This window comes from Aquarana catesbeiana, linkage group LG01, assembly GCF_042186555.1.
Source record: "Aquarana catesbeiana isolate 2022-GZ linkage group LG01, ASM4218655v1, whole genome shotgun sequence".
In the NCBI taxonomy this organism is placed as follows: Eukaryota; Metazoa; Chordata; class Amphibia; order Anura; family Ranidae; genus Aquarana; species Aquarana catesbeiana.
The window spans coordinates 429,383,205-429,404,058 of record NC_133324.1 but is presented as its reverse complement, the minus strand read 5'-3'; the positions used below and the strand labels follow the sequence as shown (position 1 = coordinate 429,404,058).

Here is a 20,854-nt window from a genome sequence, read left to right as displayed (position 1 = left end):
GCCAGGTCGTGCGGCGCTGTGCCCAAATAAAATGGATGTTCTTTTTTTCCCCACAAATAGAGCTTTCTGTTGGTGGTATTTGATCACCTCTGCGGTTTTTAATTTTTTGCGCTATAAACAAAAAAAGACTGACAATTTTGAAAAAAAACAAAAAAAAAAAAACAATATTTTTTTACTTTCTGCTATAATACATATCCAAAAAAAATGTAAAAAAAAAAGTCTTTATCAATTTAGGCCAATATGTATTCTGCTACTTATTTTTGGTATGCGTATGATAAGCGTATATTGATTAGTTTGTGCAAAAGTTATAGCGTCTACAAACTACTGGATAGATTTAGGGACTTTTATTTTTATTTTTTTTACTGGTAAAGGCAGAGATCTGCGATTTTTAGCGGGACTGCGACATTGCAGGAGACAAATCTGACCCTAAGTGACACTTTTTGGGGACCAGTGACAACAATACAGTAATCAGTGCTAAAAAAATTCACTGATCCCTGTATAAATGATGTTGACAGGGAAGGGGTTTACACTAGGGGGCGATCAAGGGGTTAAACGTGTACCTTGGGAGGTGTTTATAACTGTGGGGGGGAGTGGATTCACTGGAGGAAAAGAGAGATTGTGATTCAGCTTAGCTGAAACACGATCTTTCACTTTTATTTCCCAACAGAGCAGCGGTGTTCTTTGTTTACATCGGCACACCGCTGCTCCGTCTCTCCTGTGAATGATCAGCACTGTGCTACTTTAACTGGCAATTGCGCGGTCATGCAAGACTGTAAGAAAATTATATTTATATAATTTTCTTCACACAAATAGAGCTTTCTTTTGGTGGTATTTAATCACCACTGGGTTTTTTTATTTTATAAATTAAAAAGAAAACAACAATTTTGAAAAAAAAAACTAATAATATTTTCTACTTTCGGTTATAATATCTGATAAAGAAAATCAAAATAATCACATTTCTTCATAAATTTAGGCCAAAGTGTATTCTGATTTGGTAGAAAAATCCCAATACATTTATATTAATTGGTTTGTGTGAAAGTTATAGCATCTATAGAATTTGTATTTACTTAATACTAGTAATGATGGTGATCAGCGACTTATAGTAGGACTGTGATAGTGTGGTGGGCAATCTGATACCAACTGACACTGGGTGGGAACTGACTGACACTGACATCACCAGTGACACTAATACAGTGATCAGTGCTAATACTATACACTGTCATTGTACTAATGACACTGGCTGGGAAGGAGTTAACATCTAGAGTCAATGAAAGAGTTAACTGTCTGCCTAACAATGTGTAATGTGTAAAATATGTGCTTCCTTTAATAATAGATGTGGCAGGGAGAAAAAAAAACAGCCACATTGCTACTCTCTGTACAGAGCCCTGTATTGTTAAAGATTTAAAGACGTGACCCGTTGCAGTGGGGCTGCCCATCCGCAGTACATATACTGTGAGCAAGCCTTAAGCTGTTAAGGTGGAACTTAATCCTTTTTATAAAAATTACAACAAATCACCTTTAGGAATGTTTAGAGAATTGCAGGATTTTTTTTCTCTTTGCATGCATATTTTTTTCTCCATTCTTCTAATGGTTGCCTTTTCTTACTAAGTATAGATGAATCCATCTCTCTTTACTTCATGGAACCCTGCCTAGAACTCTTGGCCTGCCTCCTGTAGCATGTTACAGGAATGTCCCAGCTGTGAGGTCAGGGTTACTGTACATCTCCATTACCTCAATAAACCAGGAAGTGCAAAACACATAATTGTAAATAAAAGCCAAAAATGTTTATGTAATGAATGTATGATGATTTAATATCAGCATGCAGAGCTGTATGCTGATGTGATTTTTAGAAAGAGGACAAAGGTCCACTTTAGATTCAATATCTTCAAGAGTTAAAATTTACCAACAACTTTGTAGTTTGAGGATTTAACAAAACAATCTAATTTATATCCAGCCAGGTTGGCAGTAACAGTACTGTAAATGTTAGTAGTTAGTGGTCTAAAATACATTGACTGTAATGTGTGTAATCAGTTTTAGACTTTCAGTAAATAGTTGTGTCCCTGTGGAGGTCTTTCTATCTTAGGCCCAAGATACACTCGGGACCTTGACATCTATCTTAAGCTTGCACACACATTACCATCTAGCTGTACAACCTCCATTACCATATTACATATAAATATTGGCAGGGTTACTTTGGTAGGCACCCACATCCCTTAAATTATTAATACCAAAGACAATTTTCCATACAATGGGATTTTATGGTGCCCAATATCGCAATATGTGTACTATACTGTTAAACATATTTCATTTATTATAAAACATTTGGCAAGTTATGCCCAATAACACTTGGGTTTTATATATAGCAACATAAGATACAAGAAGTCCTTCACATTTGTTTTACAGCATATCCTTATTCACCTCCCTCTATTTAATATAACTTGACTCCTCGATGTAGAATAGGGTCGGATTGGTAAGAGTGAACCAATGATTCACACTGCATTTCATAGGTCTCCAAACTAACTTTCTCAGGTTCTGCGAAACTACAAATAACAGTTTATGACATTTGTTAAATGTATATTAACTGTTATTTGTAGTTTTGCAGAACCTGAGGAAGTGGGTTGGAGACTCATGAAATGTGTTGTGAATCATCGGTTCACTCCCTCAGACCTTATTTTACATCGAGGAGTCAAGTCATAATAAATGGAGGGAGATACATTATTGGGCAACTTAAAATCCTATTGTATAGAAAATCATGTCCTTAACAGTATGTCTACTAACAACTATGTAGTATGAGGGCTACCTGATTGGATACAAATTGAATGACTAATCTAAGTAGGTCTTCCTATTGCATACTTTTGGTAAATTGAAAGGATTGTATAGAACTTGCGCAGTCAGATTCAATCTGATTTTAAATTTTAGATATTATTCAGTTATCATTTTGTTATGCTGCTTCAAATTTCTAGAACTTCAACAATTGGCACTCATGAATCTGTTTGGGAAATGTGTAAAACACTGCATAATTTAAATATATAAATATATTATGCTTGTTTGCACTGGTTGCCTGCTCCTACTTTCAGATAAAATCGCCGATCTACAACATACTACACAGATGTCCCATTCAGAAAGTGCAACACGACGTGCGCATGCACAGTAGGAGGCCGTCTGAAGCCTGAAAGCTGATGGTTTCCCTTAATTACAAGGCCGATGCCTGCACCCAAAGCCGATTGATGACTCTGCACCGGATGCCGACATAGCGGGATCCCTGGACAGGTAAGTGTCCTTATATTGAAAGTCAGCAGCTACAGTATTTGTAGCTGCTGACTTTTATTTATTTTTTATTTTTTTACAGACTGGAGATCCTCTTTCATACATACACAAATACAATACATTCCATTGTGCATATTTTTATTTTTGCATATCTATCCCTTAACTGGGATGTCACTGACAGCATTTCAAATGGAAAGTAACAGTCAGAAAAATAAAATGTTCTTATTTGTATACAAAAGATTCTTCTAAAAATTAATTTCCAACAATTGAAACATCTGAGTACTGTATGAGAAGGATATGTACATACATATGTGGTCAGATGGTATGAATACGTATCACTACTAGAAACAGTTTTCAATTGGAATATGTATAGAAAAAACACCACGTAAAAACACACACATATATATATTTCACTGCTGAAAGTTATTGGAGAATAATCCTGTTGGGGTCTGCCTGTGGTGTATGGAACTGTGAGGAAAAAATATATACTCAAGATGTGGGAAACAGGAATGTGGGGAAGGGAGCTGGGGAAGGGGCAGATGGGGGAATGGGAACAGGGAAAGTAGGAGGGTGAGGTGTGGGAATGAGTGGGGGGGGGGTGATCTGGGGAGAATTGCTTAGGAAGCGGGACCTGATGCTTGAAAATGGGGGGGAGCTGGCAAACTGATGCTCAAGGGTAATAAGGGTAAAGGAGTTGGGGGCTATTGTTGGACTAGGCAGGAGTTCCTACTATGGTCTGCAGAAGAGCATGTGGCTGATAGTAAATGTGGGAATAGCTGTGGTATACTGAAAGCATGGAGGGGGTGCTGGAAGGGGGGAGAATGGAGGAAAAAATTGATCAGGAAAATAGCAGGAGGAGGCAAAGGTATAGGCAGGGGAACCTCTCATGATCTGGGTGGCAGTAAGCAAAGGCAGAGGAGCTATAGGGGAATGTGGCTGGTGTGTGGTAAAAGTGGTAGCAAGTCCACTTTCAAAAGTAGTGTGATCAGGAGTATCTGACAAGAGGGCTCTGGCCATATAGCTGAGGGGAGTGTTGGTTGATGAAGATACTCGGGCTGCACTGTCAGCTGTCAAAATAAGAGAGGGATCCAAGTCACCCCCGTGTGCCTGGGGATCAGTGTGAGCGGGCTTGTGAAGAAACCATGCTGCAGTAACAGCTGTCAAGGGAGATGTGTCCGAGTATTCCACGCCTGTGCCTGGGGATCAGTGTGAGCCGCCTTGTGAGGTGTAGTATGGGGACAGCTGCACTCATGGCTGCAAGGGGAAGGGAAGTGGGTGGTGTGGAGATTAAGGAGATGATGTAGGAAGAGGGAGCAATAAGGAAGTGGTGACAGGTTTACCATGATGGAGAGGATATTGACCAGATGGATAGGTGTCTAAAAGATGGCTGTAACTTCAGACCAGGTTCATTTTTAGATCTGAGTGAATGTTGCGATGGTTAGATGTGCCTTAAAGGAAGTGAAATGTGTAGAGATCACCTAAAGGGGTCCTCTAGGGTGGTATATTATTTTGTGTTTGGAGTTGGCCTAAGGAGCATGTGCATTTGAACAATAATGGATGGGGTCTGGGGTTGGGACAGAAAAATTAAATAAAATAAAAATAATAATATATAAATAAAAAAATAAATAAATTAAAGAAAACTGTGGGTTAAAATCACAAACTAAATGGTTTTTTAAAAAATGGTAGTAAAGAGTGAAAAAGTAAATATCTGGGAGTTCTGCATGTACGGGAAATATGTTTAAACTTTGGATCAGCACATATATTGGTGTCCCCCCCAATGGAGCACAACAACAATGGAAAGGGAAGAATTACGGATTAGTCATATTCAGTATGGTTCTATGGATTGAAGGTAAAGGTGTTGGATACATTTATTTCAGTGATTGCAGAAAGATTTTAAAATGATTCTATAGTCTCATTCAGTCCATATGAGAGTATTGAGTTGGTGTATCCAAAAGGATTCTTTCTGGCATAGTCTGGTGTATCTGTTATGATTGATGGATTCTTGGATCTGCTCTATAATTGTGGTGGTTAATAAGTCTGGATTCTGGCGTGGTGGATGGCAAAATGGCGAGAAACACTGTCTTCTGGAAATGCATTTCTAATGTTGGATCTATGTTTATTGAATCTCTGGCTGAAAGTTTGGATGGTCCTTCTGACATATTGGATACTGCACAGACAGGCTAGTAGATATATGATGTATTTGGAGGAGCAGTCTAGGTGTGAGTTGATGGGCCAGGACTTTGGGCAGCTGGTAGACTTAAAAAGGTTTTATTGCTGTTGGTAAGTATATTACAAGAGAGGCATCTGGATTGGTTACTTCGGTAGCATTCTGTATCTTCTTTTTGCTTCGGGTGTTGTTGGGTGGAGGGTAGTGTACTAGGGGCTAAATGTTTTTTGATGGTTTTTGCTCTCCGAAAAATGAGTCTCTGTTGCAGGGGTAGAGCGTACTGGAGAAGTGAGTCAGATTGCAACACATGCCAATGTTTCAAAAAGATTCTTTTGATAAGAGGGTGGTCTGTGTTATAGCCCCTGCCCATTGGCATGCATAGGCAGCGCTGCCAAAGCGCCTGCAAAGCGCTTTGGCAGCAGCGCTACACGGGTGCTTTTAATCCTTTTTAACTCCTTCAAGGGGGTTAAAAGTGCCCTGCTCCCACCTGAGTGTGAAAGGGCTCTTAGATTTAGATGGTTTGATGAACCCTGGAATCTTATCCAGGTAGCCATGCCAGATGAGAATCAGGTCATCTATGTTTTGTTTATAGAACAAAATGTGTTGATGGTATGGGTTCTCGGCAAGAATGTTTTCTTGTTTGAATTGACCCATATATAAGTTTGCATAGCTTGGGGAAAATCTGGTTCCTATGGCTGTTCCCTTGATTTGTAGGTAAAAGTCGTTGAGGTGTGGGCTTCTAGAAGGAAATCCATATACTGTCTGGGTATGAACGGGTCTAAAAATTGATTTTTTTGGCGGCGTGAATGCCCTAGGAGTGGGGGATGTTTGAGTATAAAGAGGCCACGTCGAGAGTGAGCCAGTGTCTGTTGTGTCCCTATGGTACAATGGTAGATTTCTTACTAATTCTTGAAGATGGTGATTGATGAAATGGGAGAGGTTTCATGTTAGTGAATTGATACCTGATATGATGGGTCTGCCAGGTGGGTTTACTTGAGATTTGTGGATCTTTGGAAGATGACAGAAGAAAGGGATATTTGGATTTTTGATACTGAGGAACTCCTTTTCATTTTTTTGTTAGTAGATTCTCCAAGTGGGCTTTTTGGATGAAGTTCTGGTATTCTGAAAATAATTATTTTGTAGGATATTCTCTGAGGTTTATGTAGTATTTCTGGTCCCCCAAGATTCTTTTGGCTTCTGCAATGTAGGTCTCTTTATTCTGGATTATTATTCCTCCCCAGATGTCTGCACTTTTTATGACAATATTTCTATTTTCTTTCAGGTTCTTTAATGCTTTACTTTCGAGTTTGTTTAGGTTGTTGGGGGTCGGCTCCCCATGAGTGGGCAGATTGTTTAAATCAGTTGTGACTAGGGTCTGGAAAGTGGAGATAAAATTACCTTTATGTTGTACCGGGTAGCTTCTGGATTTTGTTCTGATATCTGTTGTTATACATCTGGAGAGGATATCATCTGTAGGTAGCCGTCAAGAAGTATGGGAAATGTTCCTTCCGTGATTTTCTGTTGTTTGAGTTTTTTGGATGCATGGTATCTTTGGAGAGTGAGTTTCCTTAAGTAGCTTTGTATTTCCACAAGAAGCTCAAAAGTATTTGGTTTGGTTGATGGGCAAGAGACCTTTTTAGAGGAGAGATTTTTCAGCTGGAGAAAGCTTGTGTGTTGATAGGTTGAAATTTTTTATTGTTTTTGTTGCCGTTTCCTGCTTTTTGTGCCTCTTCTGGTTCCTCCTCTGCATCCTCTTCTCCAATGTCTATATGTTGCCGTTTTGTTCTTAGAGGTGTGAAGAATTAGATGATTTTCTGGGGTCTTGGGCTCAGTATTTGGGGATGTATTGAAATAGTGGTGGAGCTGGTTGGTAGGTCTAAAAAAATAAATGGAAGTGAGAGTAGTTGATTGAGATTGGTTGGAAGAAGAGGTGGGGAGGTCTATGGATGTTGCCCCTGTTGGGGGGGGGCAACAGAAGGTCAGTCTCCTCTCATACTACCTGCACACTACCAGTGTCCCGAATGAGGACTATCGTAACCGGTATATGGTACACTTATGCAGACATAGGACATGCGTTTAAAAGTCCATATTTGATACTCAATCCTAGATTGACAGATTAGCTTTCAATGTAAGCATCCTTCTCACCATGAAACATACATATTCTAGTATATCTACTTTTAATTTGAATTCTGGTCCAGCTGCACCTTATTCCATTTTAATCCATTTTATCCTCTATTTTATGCTTATTTGAATTTTATATTGTGTGTGTATTAATATATATATATATGTATATATATATATATATATATATATATATATATATATATATATATATATATGTTTTTACATGGTGTCTTTCCTATACATATTCCAATCGAAAACTGTTTCTAGTAGTGATACATATTCATACCATCTGACCACATATGTATACATATCCTTCTCATACAGTACCCAGATGTTGCAATTGTTGGGATTATATATCTGGTTTTGTTTTATCCTTTTATCTTCCAAACAGCCCTGTTAAAGGGGGAGTCCTTATTCCCCCGAAATGCGTTGGATTAATTTTACCATTGTTACTCCAAATAAAACATTTTAACCTGCATATATTGGACACCAGGCACTCCTTTACTTTCAACTTTTCTAGACCATATGTGGAGTCGACGATGAGGCCGTACCCTGAGGCAGCAGCCCATCACCACCTACTTCTCAAGCTGGGCATTAACCTCTGGAAGCAAACCTTTTCTACCTGCCCACACTTCCTCATACCCACAAGCAGCGACTGATTGAATCAGTCCAGTGCAATCTCAACCCCCCTAAAAAGTATTTCAAATGGCTATAACAACAACTAATACTTGCAAATGTACTATTTGGGTAAAAAAAAAAAAAAAAAGATGGTAAATAATAATCTTGGAAATGCTCTAATAATTCTAAGTAACTATAAATTCTTTTTTGCAGATTTTATGCTTTTGGAAAAACTAAATTCTTAAAGGACCCTTTAAGGGTAACAAATTACTTTCTAAGCAATATTTGATTCCACTGACAGGACAACACACAACCAGGCTGGTAAAATTATTTTACACAGGCCAAATATCCTAGTGTATGCCATGATTGTTCTGACATTTTTGTTCCTTTTACATAGCTTAAGTATAGCTTAGGCATTAAAGTATATGTAAAGGCATTTCGTGTGTGGACAGAGTAGAGAAGTTTTAAAAGCTGTCAGTTTTTATTGCTGTCTGCCCCTGCTAGATAGGTAGATTCACATTCTCTACTCTACTGGAAGAATGGTCAAACATTACCATAGGGACACTCCTAAAGGGTGGGCCAAGGCAATATTGAACCCTAGGGACGAAGACTGGAATGGCATTGAAATTCATGTGCGTGTAAAGGCAAGCGTCCCAAAACTTTTGGTAACATAGTGTATGTATGTATCGCTCAACAATCCAATCAACTAGAAATCTGGTAAACAGACATCTATTCTGGTGCACAGTAACTCAACCAAGCAATGCTTAGACTAATTTTCCATTGATTCCAGAAATTACATATGCCAGTGCCAAATGGCTAGGAAGGAGGCGAGGAAAACCCATTCTGTATTGCTGCACAGAACTATTCAGAGTAATTTTTTTCCCTGAAATAATGGAGAATCCCTTTAAAATAGTTAGGAAGAAAAAGCTACTGCAAATCACAGAAAAAACACCACTCACACATAATAACTCAACGATTGACAAGGAAAAAAAAAAAAGCACAAATCCCTAATTCCCACAAAACTTACTAAAAATACTTTGCGGCATCAATGAATTGTTGGTGACAGCATTGTGGAGACCATCAGTTTATCATGACATAGATAAATCCATGTATGCACAAGCTGTATATCCTAGAAGAGAAACAATTGCATACATTAAATGCGAAATGAGAGCCGGATTATACAAATGTTATTTTACAGGTCTGCAGTGGCCTTGGAATAGAGGAAAAAAAACATGTTCTTCATTGACTTTTGAAGATAAATAATGTATGCAATACTTTCATTTGTATATGCCTCTTGAATTGGCATTTGTCAATTTCCTCAGTACATCCATACATATCCATTCACTGACTGTCTTAATTAGACAACCTGAGAGTTGTTAGTGAACAGTACTGTTTTGAAGCATTACATCTAAGAAGAAATGCAGAGCCGTAATGGTGCTGCCCTTATTGCCTCCGAATGCTGGAATTCATGTGTAGAAAATAAATTATGCAGAGAATGCAGAAAATATATCAAGAGACATACTAAAGGTCAGGTCAAGCAACAAACAGCTTCAAAGCCTATTGGTGACATAACCAGAGAACAATGTTACTACAGTGATTAGTGCATTGTGCCTCTTCCTTTCTCATAACAAAATAAATAAAAATAATAATTCTTGCAATTGGCAGCATCTTGGCACAAGGTATTTTCCTGCTGTTCACACCTATTCAATTTAGTGGCTTTCACTGTGCAGTAGCAAAACCCACATGCCTTTCTGCTGTTTTAATCTGCTGGTTAACACCTAGGTTCTCATCTATGCGGCTGTGCGTTATGCGTTTTTCAGGCACATTTTGCAGTGCATTTTGGGTTTTTTAAACCCTCGGTTTTTTATGTGTTTTTGCATGCAGTTTTCTTGCATTTTGTGTTTTTTTTCTTTTTAACAGTTTGCCGACCAGCCGCCGCAGTTGTACTGCTGCAACTTGGCTCGGCTGCGCGAATTGCCATCATGTTACGTCGCTTCTTTTTGTGGCCACTAGGGGCACGCACGCTGCTGGGCCCTGGAGCCGATCACTCGTAAACACAGAGATCCCGGTTCTCTGAGGGAAGAAGAGAAGAGACAGATCGCTTGTTCATACAAAGTATGAACACTGATCTATCTCTTCCCCTAGCAAGTCCCATCCCCTTCAGTTAGAACATGTAGCAGGGAACACAGTTAACCCCTTGATCACCCCCTAGTGTTAACCCCATTCACTGCCAGTGACATTTTTACAGTAATCAATGCATTTTTATCGCACTGATCGCTGTATAAATGCCAATGGTCCTAAAAAAGTGTCAAAATTGTCCGATGTGTCCGCCATAATGTCACAGTCATGATAAAAATCGCAGATCGCCGCTATTACTAGTAAAAAAAAATAATAATGAAAATGCTGTAAATCTATCCCCTATTTTGTAGACGCTATAACTTTTGCAAAAAACAATCAATATACGCTTATTGCGATTTTTATTACCAAAAATATGTAGAAGAATACATATAGTTCTAAACTGAGAAAAAGTTAGCTTTTTTAAAAAAAATGGGGATATTTATTATAGCAAAAAGTACAAAATATTGTGTTTTTTTCAAAATTGTCGCTCTTTTTTTGTTTATAGCATAAAAAATAAAAACAGCAGAGATGATCAAATACCACAAAAGAAAGCTCTATTTGTGGGAAAAAAAGGACATCAATTTTGTTTGGGTACAACGTCGCACGACCATGCAATTGTCAGTTAAAGCGAATCGCAAAAAATGGCCTGGTCATTCAGTAGCCAAATCTTCCAGGGCTGAAGTGGTTAAACACACTGTAAACACACTGTATATATCTGGTTGCTAATCAGGCTGCCGGGAAGCCGGTCGCCGCATCCTTAACAACCGATGAGTCATCAGCTATCAGCGGGGTTCCCCACTGACAGCTGAATGTATAAAAAAAAAAAAAAAATTCCTAGCAAAAAAAATTTGTAAAAAAAGGCGTCCATACCAGGCCCTTTGGGTCTAGTATGGATTCTGAGGGGACCCCCCCCACACCAAATTTTTTTTTTAAATGGCACGTGCCCCTCCAAAATCCATACCAAACCCCTATCCGAGTATGCAGCCCGGCAGATCAGGAAAGGGAGGGGACAAGCGAGCGACCCCTCCCATGAACTCATGAATCCTAACAGGCTGCATGCCCTCAAAATGGGGGGATGGGTGCAGAAACCGCCCCAAAGTACCTTGCCCCCGTGTTGATGGGGACAAGGGCCTCTGCCCAACAACCCCGGCCGGTGTATGTCGGGGTCTGCGGGCGGGGGGGCTTATCGGAATCTGTAAGCCCCCTTTTAAAAAGAGGGCCTCCAGATGCCGCCCCCCATGTGAAAGGGTATCGGGTGTAGCGTACCCCTTCCAATTCACCTCAAAAAGCAGTAAAATGTCAAAAAAACAAGAGCCGGTCTTTGACAAGTCCTTTATTAAAAAAATATCTCTAAGCTTCTCCCGCTGCCATCTTTCCTGCTGCCGTCTCTCCTGCTGCCATCTCTCCCACTGCTGTCTTCATCCTTGCCACTGGTTACCTGCTATAAAAAATGTCACAAGGGAGTGGGCTCTCTGGGTTATGTCATTGAATGGCCACGCCCTGTGGCTATGTAAGAGATGCTAGACAACAGGCGACATCACAAAGGAGGAAGACAGCCACAGAAGAAGAGCTGCTCTTTTTTTTATAGTGGGTAATGGGCGGTGAGGAAGAAGACAGCAGTGGGAGAAGATAGCACAAGAAGACAGCTCAGGGAGAAGACAGCAGCGTGAGAAGATGGCGGTGGGAGAGACGACGGCTGTAGAATACGACAGCGGGAGAATATGACAGCGGGAGAAGACAGCAGCGGGAGAGATGGCAGTGGGAGAGACGACAGCGGGAGAGACGGTGGTGAGACAGATGGCGGCGGGAGATGATGGCAGTGGGAGAGATAGCAGTGGGAGAAGACGGCTCAGAGCTATGTTTTAATAAAGGTCTTGTCAAAGACCGGCTCTTGTTTTTTTTTTACATTTCACTGATTTTTGAGGTGAATGGGTAGGGGTACGATGTACCTGATACACATTCACATGGGAGGGGTGGAATCTGAGGGCCCCCTTCTTAAAGGGGGGCTTCCAGATTTCAATAAGCCCCCCACACGCAGACCTCAACAACCACCGGCCAGGGTTGCCGGGAAGAGGTCCTTGTCCTCAGCAACATAGGGCAAGGTGTTTTGGGGGGCAGAGCCTCCCCCCAAAGCACCCATCCCCCCATGTTTAGGGCATGCAGCCTGGTATGGTTTAGGAGGGGGGTGTCCGCTCATCCCCTCCCTTCCCTTTCCTGGGTTTAGCATGGATTTTGGGGAGGACCCCACGTCATTTTTTTAAAAATGTTGGCGTGGGGGGAGGGTGTTCCCCTCTAAATCCATACTAGACCTGAAAGGCCTGGTATGGACCTAGGGGGAACCCAACACAGTTTCATTTTTTAATTTTTTTTTTGCCGGCAATTTATTTTTACATTCGGCTGTCAGTGGGGAACCCTGCTGACAGCTGCTGACTTATCGGTTGTTAAGGACACAGCGGCTGGCTTCCCTGCCCCCTGGCTAGCAGTCAGCTATATACAGTGTTAAAATAAAAACTGTAAAATGCAAAACACATGAAAATTGCATCACAAACACAATACTTGCGTTTCTGGTGTGATTCCATTGAAGTCTATTACCCGCAAATCGCGGGAAAAAAGTCCCCGACCCTTTCCAAAAACGCACCAGCCACAAAATGCATAGATGTGAACTTGTACCACAAAAAATGGAATCTCATGATGTTAATATGGGAGCTGGAAGGGTGGGGGACCATTCTATGATACAATATGAGTTTTTAAACCCAGAGAAGAGCATTTCAAACTCTTTACAGATGTGTCTAATTTGGTAACTATTTAGGTGACAATGTTTTTTTTCTTGACCTGCAAAAAGTATTGTAACCAGCTGATTGTTTTAATAGCTTCTCAAGAACAGTACAATCCCAATCAGCATGGGCTTATTTTTTATTGTGTAACAGCCTCAATTTGATTGCCATACCTAGCATTGAAGGCAGACTCCTTTTTGCAATATATTTAACAGCAAGCTTCATTTTCACTATCTCTTCTCTATATTTAACTTGGCTTCTCAACAGAACAATACAAAATGAATGTGTATGAATACACACCTGTGGCTGCTCTGCCAGTCTTTTTTTGCAAGTTGTGACTATGGTATCTTTTATTTTCACTGGAAAATACGTATATTGTGCTTCTCCCTCCCTACTAGCAATGATCTGTATACAGACAAAGATCTGCAGACAGGCCTTTTATGATGCACTTTCCTATGTTCACATGGTGCATGCACATGCCTGTATATTAAGGAGACAATACAGCTTCTGTTGGGTATTAGTTAGAGTTTTTGGCTGCAAAGTAACCAGTGCTGTAATCTTACCACACACCACATAGCAATATAGACAAAATGTAGCCCCCAACTTTGAAGAATAACAGTTACATAAATTACTTTCAATGGTGTTGTTGTTTCTATAAAGAAGTACATTGCAAAAAATGAAGGATAAAAAAATTATATATAGATATATATATATAGATATATATCTATATATATCTATAGATATATATATCTATATATATAGATATATATATTTATATATATATCTATAGATATATATAGATATATATCTATAGATATATATATCTATAGATATATATCTATATCTATATAGATATATATCTATATAGATATATATATATCTATATATATCTATATATATATATATATATTATATTATATTATATAGATATATATATATATATATCTATATATATATATATATATATATAGATATATATATATATATATATCTATATATATAGATCTATATATATATCTATATATAGATCTATATATATAGATATATATATATAGATCTATATATATAGATATATATATATATATCTATATATATCTATATAGATATATATACCACACACACACACACACTGTATCTTTGTATATACACACATACTGTGTGTAAAATATATATATATCTATATATATATATCTATATATATCTATATATATAGATATATATATATACCACACACACACACACACTGTATCTTTGTATATACACACATACTGTGTGTAAAATATGTCTGAACTCCAGGATATACAGGTTTGCTGCCTAGTATACATATATAAACATCCTGGGCAGCAAGTGATTATACCAAGATCAAGGCTGCAGCTCCTTGTACCATTTTTTTTAAGCCAGCAATTGGTTTTACAGCTGCCTCATCACTTTTACAGTACTTGGTAGCCACTCCACCCTCCTGCCACTGCTCGTCGCTATCCCCAGGCTTTTCCATTCAACTAGGGATCCCAGGACCACAAAAGGATGTCAACTAGGGATGAGCTTCGAGTTCGAGTCGAACTCATGTTCGACTCGAACATTGGCTGTTAGCAAGTTCGCCGAACAGCGAACAATTTGGAGTGTTCGCGGCAAATTCGAATGCCGCGGAACACCCTTTAAAAGTCTATGGGAGAAATCAAAAGTGCTAATTTTAAAGGCTAATATGCAAGTTATTGTCATAAAAAGTGTTTGGGGACCCAGGTCCTGCCTCAGGGGACATGGATCAATGCAAAAAAAAGTTTTAAAAACGGACGTTTTTTCAGGAGCAGTGATTTTAATAATGCTTAAAGTCAAACAATAAAAGTGTAATATCCCTTTAAATTTCGTACCTGGGGGGTGTCTATAGTATGCCTGTAAAGGGGCGCATGTTTCCTGTGTTTAGAACAGTCTGACAGCAAAATGACATTTTAAAGGAAAAAACTCATTTAAAACTACCCGCGGCTATTGCATTGCCGACAATACACATAGAAGTTCATTGATAAAAACGGCATGGGAATTCCCCAAAGGGGAACCCCGAACCAAAATTAAAAAAAAAAAATGACGTGGGAGTCCCCCTAAATTCCATACCAGGCCCTTCAGGTCTGGTATGGATATTAAGGGGAACCCCGGCCAAAATTTAAAAAAAAAAACGGCGTGGGGTCCCCCCAAAAATCCATACCAGACCCTTATCCGAGCACGCAACCTGGCAGGCTGCAGGAAAAGAGGGGGGGACGAGAGTGCGGCCCCCCCCCTCCTGAACCGTACCAGGCCACATGCCCTCAACATTGGGAGGGTGCTTTGGGGTAGCCCCCCAAAACACCTTGTCCCCATGTTGATGAGGACAAGGGCCTCATCCCCACAACCCTGGCCGGTGGTTGTGGGGGTCTGCGGGTGGGGGGCTTATCGGAATCTGGAAGCCCCCTTTAACAAGGGGACCCCCAGATCCCGCCCCCCCCGTGTGAAATGGTAAGGGGGTACAAAAGTACCCCTACCATTTCACTAAAAAACTGTCAAAAATGTTAAAAATGACAAGAGACAGTTTTTGACAATTCCTTTATTTAAATACTTCTTCTTTCTTCTATCTTCCTTCATCTTCTGGTTCTTCTGGCTCTTCTGGTTCTTCCTCCGGCGTTCTCGTCCAGCATCTCCTCCGCGGCGTCTTCTATCTTCTTCTCCTCGGGCCGCTCCGCGCCCATGGCATAGGGGGAGGCTCCCGCTCTTCTCTTCTTCTTCATCTTCTTCTCTTCTTCTTTTCTTCTCTTCTTCATTTTCTTCTCCGGGCCGCTCCTCACACATGCTAGCATGGCGGGAGGCTCCCGCTGTGTGACGGCGCTCCTCGTCTGACAGTTCTTAAATAACGGGGGGCGGGGCCCCCCGGTGACCCCGCCCCCCTCTGACGCACGGTGACTTGACGGGACTTCCCTGTGACGTCACGGGGAATGCCACAGGGAAGTCCCGTCATGTCCCGTGCGTCAGAGGGGGGCGGGGTCACCGGGTGGCCCCGCCCCCCGTTATTTAAGAACTGTCAGACGAGGAGCGCCGTCACACAGCGGGAGCCTCCCTTCATGCCAGCATAGATACGGAGCGGCCCGGAGAAGAAAATGAAGAAGAGAAGAAGAGAAGAAGATGAAGAAGAAGAGAAGAGCGGGAGCCTCCCCCCATGCCATGGGTGCGGAGCGGCCTGAGGAGAAGAAGATAGAAGACGCCGCGGAGGAGATGCTGGACGAGAACGCCGGAGGAAGAACCAGAAGAGCCAGAAGAACCAGAAGAACCAGAAGATGAAGGAAGATAGAAGAAAGAAGAAGTATTTAAATAAAGGAATTGTCAAAAACTGTCTCTTGTCATTTTTAACATTTTTGACAGTTTTTTAGTGAAATGGTAGGGGTACTTTTGTACCCCCTTACCATTTCACACAGGGGGGGGGCAGGATCTGGGGGTCCCCTTGTTAAAGGGGGCTTCCAGATTCCGATAAGCCCCCCGCCCGCAGACCCCCACAACCACCGGCCAGGGTTGTGGGGATGAGGCCCTTGTCCTCATCAACATGGGGACAAGGTGTTTTGGGGGGCTACCCCAAAGCACCCTCCCAATGTTGAGGGCATGTGGCCTGGTACGGTTCAGGAGGGGGGGGGGCCGCACTCTCGTCCCCCCCTCTTTTCCTGCGGCCTGCCAGGTTGCGTGCTCGGATAAGGGTCTGGTATGGATTTTTGGGGGGACCCCACGCCGTTTTTTTTTTTTTTTTTGGCGCGGGGTTCCCCTTAAAATCCACACCAGACCTGAAGGGTCTGGTATGGAATTTAGGGGGAACCCCACGTCATTTTTTTTTTTTAATTTTGGCCGGGGTTCCCCTTAATATCCATACCAGACCTGAAGGGCCTGGTATGGAATTTAGGGGGACTCCCACGTCATTTTTTTTTTTTAATTTTGGTTCGGGGTTCCCCTTTGGGGAATTCCCATGCCGTTTTTATCAATGAACTTCTATGTGTATTGTCGGCAATGCAATAGCCGCGGGTAGTTTTAAATGAGTTTTTTCCTTCAAAATGTCATTTTGCTGTCAGACTGTTCTAAACACGGGAAACATGCGCCCCTTTACAGGCATACTATAGACACCCCCCAGGTACGAAATTTAAAGGGATATTACACTTTTATTGTTTGACTTTAAGCATTATTAAAATCACTGCTCCTGAAAAAACGGCCTTTTTAAAACTTTTTTTTGCATTGATCCATGTCCCCTGGGGCAGGACCCAGGTCCCCAAACACTTTTTATGACAATAACTTGCATATTAGCCTTTAAAATTAGCACTTTTGATTATTCATGTTCGTGTCCCATAGACTTTAACGGTGTTCGCGTGTTCGAACAAACTTTTTTCCTGTTCGCATGTTCTGGTGCGAACCGAACAGGGGGGTGTTCGGCTCATCCCTAATGTCAACACAGCTGCCTATATAGGAGGTCTAATAGACCCCTGATGTCTCCAAAAAGAGTATCACTCACTGTCCAAAGGTATCACAAGTGGCTTATTCACCCATTGTGATAGCAATAAAGGTAGAAACATTTTTTAAAAATAAAATAGTAAAACATAATTACCCTGCCTCCCCATGGTCACACGCAAATAACGTGCACACAGGTCCCACACACATATGAAAATGGTGATTGCACCACACATGTGGCATTGCTGCAAACATTGGAGTGAGAGCAAAGACTCTAGTGCCATAGCTCATGTCTAGTGCCATAGCAAATGTTGCCTGTGGACAATTTTAGGTACCATAGTTTGTCGCTATTTCACAGGCGCTCACACTTTTAAATCTTGGCATGTTTGGTACAGTATCTATTTGTTCAACGCAACATCATCTTTTATATTTTACCAAAAATTAGGAATTATATTGTGTTTGTGTACACTAGAACTAAATTAAACTAAACTAAAATTTGCATTTGATAAACCGCTGCATAAATATCATGTGACATAGAAAATTGCAACAGCCACCTTTCTTCTTCTTTTTTTTTGCAGAGCCTCTGTTTTCTGAGAAAAAAATGTAATGATTTGGGGTTCTAAGTAATTTTCTAGCAAAAATGCAGATTTAAGCAAAAATTGCCCTGGTAGGAAAGCAATTAAATACATATAAGGTTGTTGTTTTACCCGCCACATTATTTGTATTTTTATCCATCTAATTATGAGACTTACACAGCTCTGCCACACAGAATAGACCTGTGTGGCAGGGCTAGAGACCTGATTTTTCTCTACTGCAGTTAAGTAACACCTATAAGTCTTGTCCCTCCCTCAATCTTTGATTGGACAGTAAAAGGAGAAGCATAAGACTAATGAGGTCATCACTCTGCCTTATCCTCCTATGACTGTGCTTCAAAAGACTGTCAGCAATGAAAAATGCAGGAAAAAAAATAGTGTGGGGTCCCCCCCCAATTCCTTTGGGTCTAGTATGGATATTAATGTTCTTTGAGGGGGGGAGAGCCCCCTCTGCCCCAGAGAACTCCCATGTTGAGGGCATGTGGCCTGGTATGGTTTGGGGGGGCGCTTACTCGCCCCCCTCCTTTCCTTGCTGTGCCGGGCTGCAAAATTTTAAAATTTTGTTGCAGGGCTCCCCTTAAAATCCATGCCAGACATGAAAGGCCTGGTATGGATTGGGGGTGGGGCGGGCTCATGCTGTTTTTTTCTGAATTTTTCATTGCCAGAATTCTTTTGTTTACATTTCAGCTGTAAGCAGGTATGCCCTCTGACAGCTAATGAGTCTTCAGTTGTTTAGGTGGCGTTCCACCCACCCCTTTAAAAATTAGAATTCAACAGCTACAAATACTGTAGCTGATGACTTTTAACATTAGGACACTTACCTGTCCTGGAGTCCAGCGATGTTGGCACCACAGCCAATGTTTGCATCGGCTGGTTGGGTGCTGCCGCCACCATTGCATGTGAGGGAACCCGGTAGTGTAGCCTTTTGGCTTCACAGCTGAGTCCCTACTGCGCATGCGTAAAGCATGCTGCACTTTCTCACTGGCCAGGCAGAAGGGGAGGGAGGAGGGGGGCCAAGCTGCAGACATATTTTGACGTGGCCCAGTCTCCCGGAAGTGGGGACAGGGTACCTGTAAAAAGCAGGTACCCACTCCCCCAAAAGGTGCCAAATGTGGCACTGGAGGGGGGAAGGAATCAGATAAACAGAAGTTCCACTTTTGGGTGGAACCCTGCTTTATAGATGCGGCGGACAGCTTCCCAGCTTGCTCCTTAACAAGCCAGCTATTCTTCATACAGAATTTGAAAGTCATTTTTTAAACGTTCTGAACTTAAATCGTTCTGAAAATTTGGAATTAGTTAGAAAATTAACAGATGAAATTAAACTAAACAAATTCTGAAACAAAATTAAATTAGTAACATAACAAATCTATCCAAAATGAAAAAAAACCAAATGATTCTGTTTTGCACATGTCTAGCTCCCCATTTTGCTTTTCCATCTCTCAGTTCGAGTTCAACTGTACTGGGGATGCTAAAGGTTAATACCATGTCAAAGTCAGGTACTTACACTGCCTGCATTTAAAAAAAAATAACATATTATCTTTAATGATTTATTAATGAATACAGAGCCATATTAGTGTATTTTTATCTGCCTTTAAGATTGCTCACTGTGAATGTTATGTCTCCAGCATAGGACTTCATAATGTTTGCTGATGTTATTGACCTGCTCCCACCTTCACTGGACCCGTTTAACAGTTTTTTGCCCCTGCTGTGCCTCTGTAATTCCAGTGACTCTTTACTCCCAGTTAGAAGATAGAAGCTGCACCTAGAAGAAGCCAGTCACCATCTTTGGCACATCCTGAATGTGGAGGAAATATCTGGTGAAAACATGGGACTTTCATTTTCCCAGCATCTACCACACGTTTTAGCAGCTCAGAGACATGGCTTGTTGTCTTATTTGTGTTATTACTGTATTTCTCTTTGCTTTTCCCACCAGTCCCAGCCATCATACTTCTTTTGATAAAGTCTCAATATTTGTTTACGCTGTCTGGTTTATTGGTGGATAGGAGGGCTTAGCTGTATATCAAGCTGCACACAGAGTAACGTGTGATGATGGCAAAACAGTGGACAAGCAAAATGAAACAAAGTAGTTAATTAATGCTATTAAAATGTTCCTCATATTTTTCCAGAAATTCTAAGGTATGGCATACAGTATAATGTAAAATATACTAAAAGCAACTTTCTATTTAGTCAAACTTTTTTTGAAAAAATAATAATGCATTAAGAGGGTTGTAATATCTAGCATTGTGTGATTGGAAAATGTTGACAGTTTAACAGTCTATTTTAGTTATTTTCATTTTTATAAAATTACCAGATAAAAATTGTTAAAATAGATTTAGTGAAATCTATAATTCACATGTTCTAAAACAGGCAAGATTGTCAGTATAAGTGGCATGGTTATAATTTAGGGGTACGCCAATGTAACATGGTCACAAAACCTTTCCAATACAAGTTCTATTAAGTAAAGTGACAACATAATAAGAATTAATTTTAAGGTTTAATTATGCTTATGTAAAGTTCTGGTCTTTTTGTGGAGTTTTACAAAACCACTAACGCTCACCTATGATCCTCCAGGCCCTCTATCAGTGAATGCTTTTCAGTTCTTTTCTTCAGCTCACTGATGAGATAATTAATGTAATAATACTTCATGTAAATATTCCTGGTAGAGAGAAAAGTGCTCATTGTTAGTGGGTTTTGAGGTGGGAAGCAAAGGGCCACTACTCTAAATGTTCACACAGTGGACCACTTTACAC

General features: G+C 40.6%; 1 protein-coding gene across 13 annotated transcripts in view; it reads right to left on the bottom strand.

The window, feature by feature from the left end:
* Positions 1-20,854, bottom strand: part of LINGO2 (leucine rich repeat and Ig domain containing 2) — a 3,171,904-nt gene that overhangs the window by 141,891 nt on the left and 3,009,159 nt on the right. For 10 of the 13 annotated variants that reach the window (XM_073635787.1, XM_073635794.1, XM_073635777.1 and 7 more), the window contains one exon: positions 9,204-9,305. The exons of 2 other annotated variants lie outside the window; for them this stretch is intronic. The gene's annotated coding sequence lies outside the window, so the exon portion shown is untranslated. Of the gene's footprint in view, positions 1-9,203; positions 9,306-20,661; positions 20,761-20,854 lie in introns of those variants that run through there. One more of the 13 variants, XR_012245199.1, reaches the window with a different exon arrangement.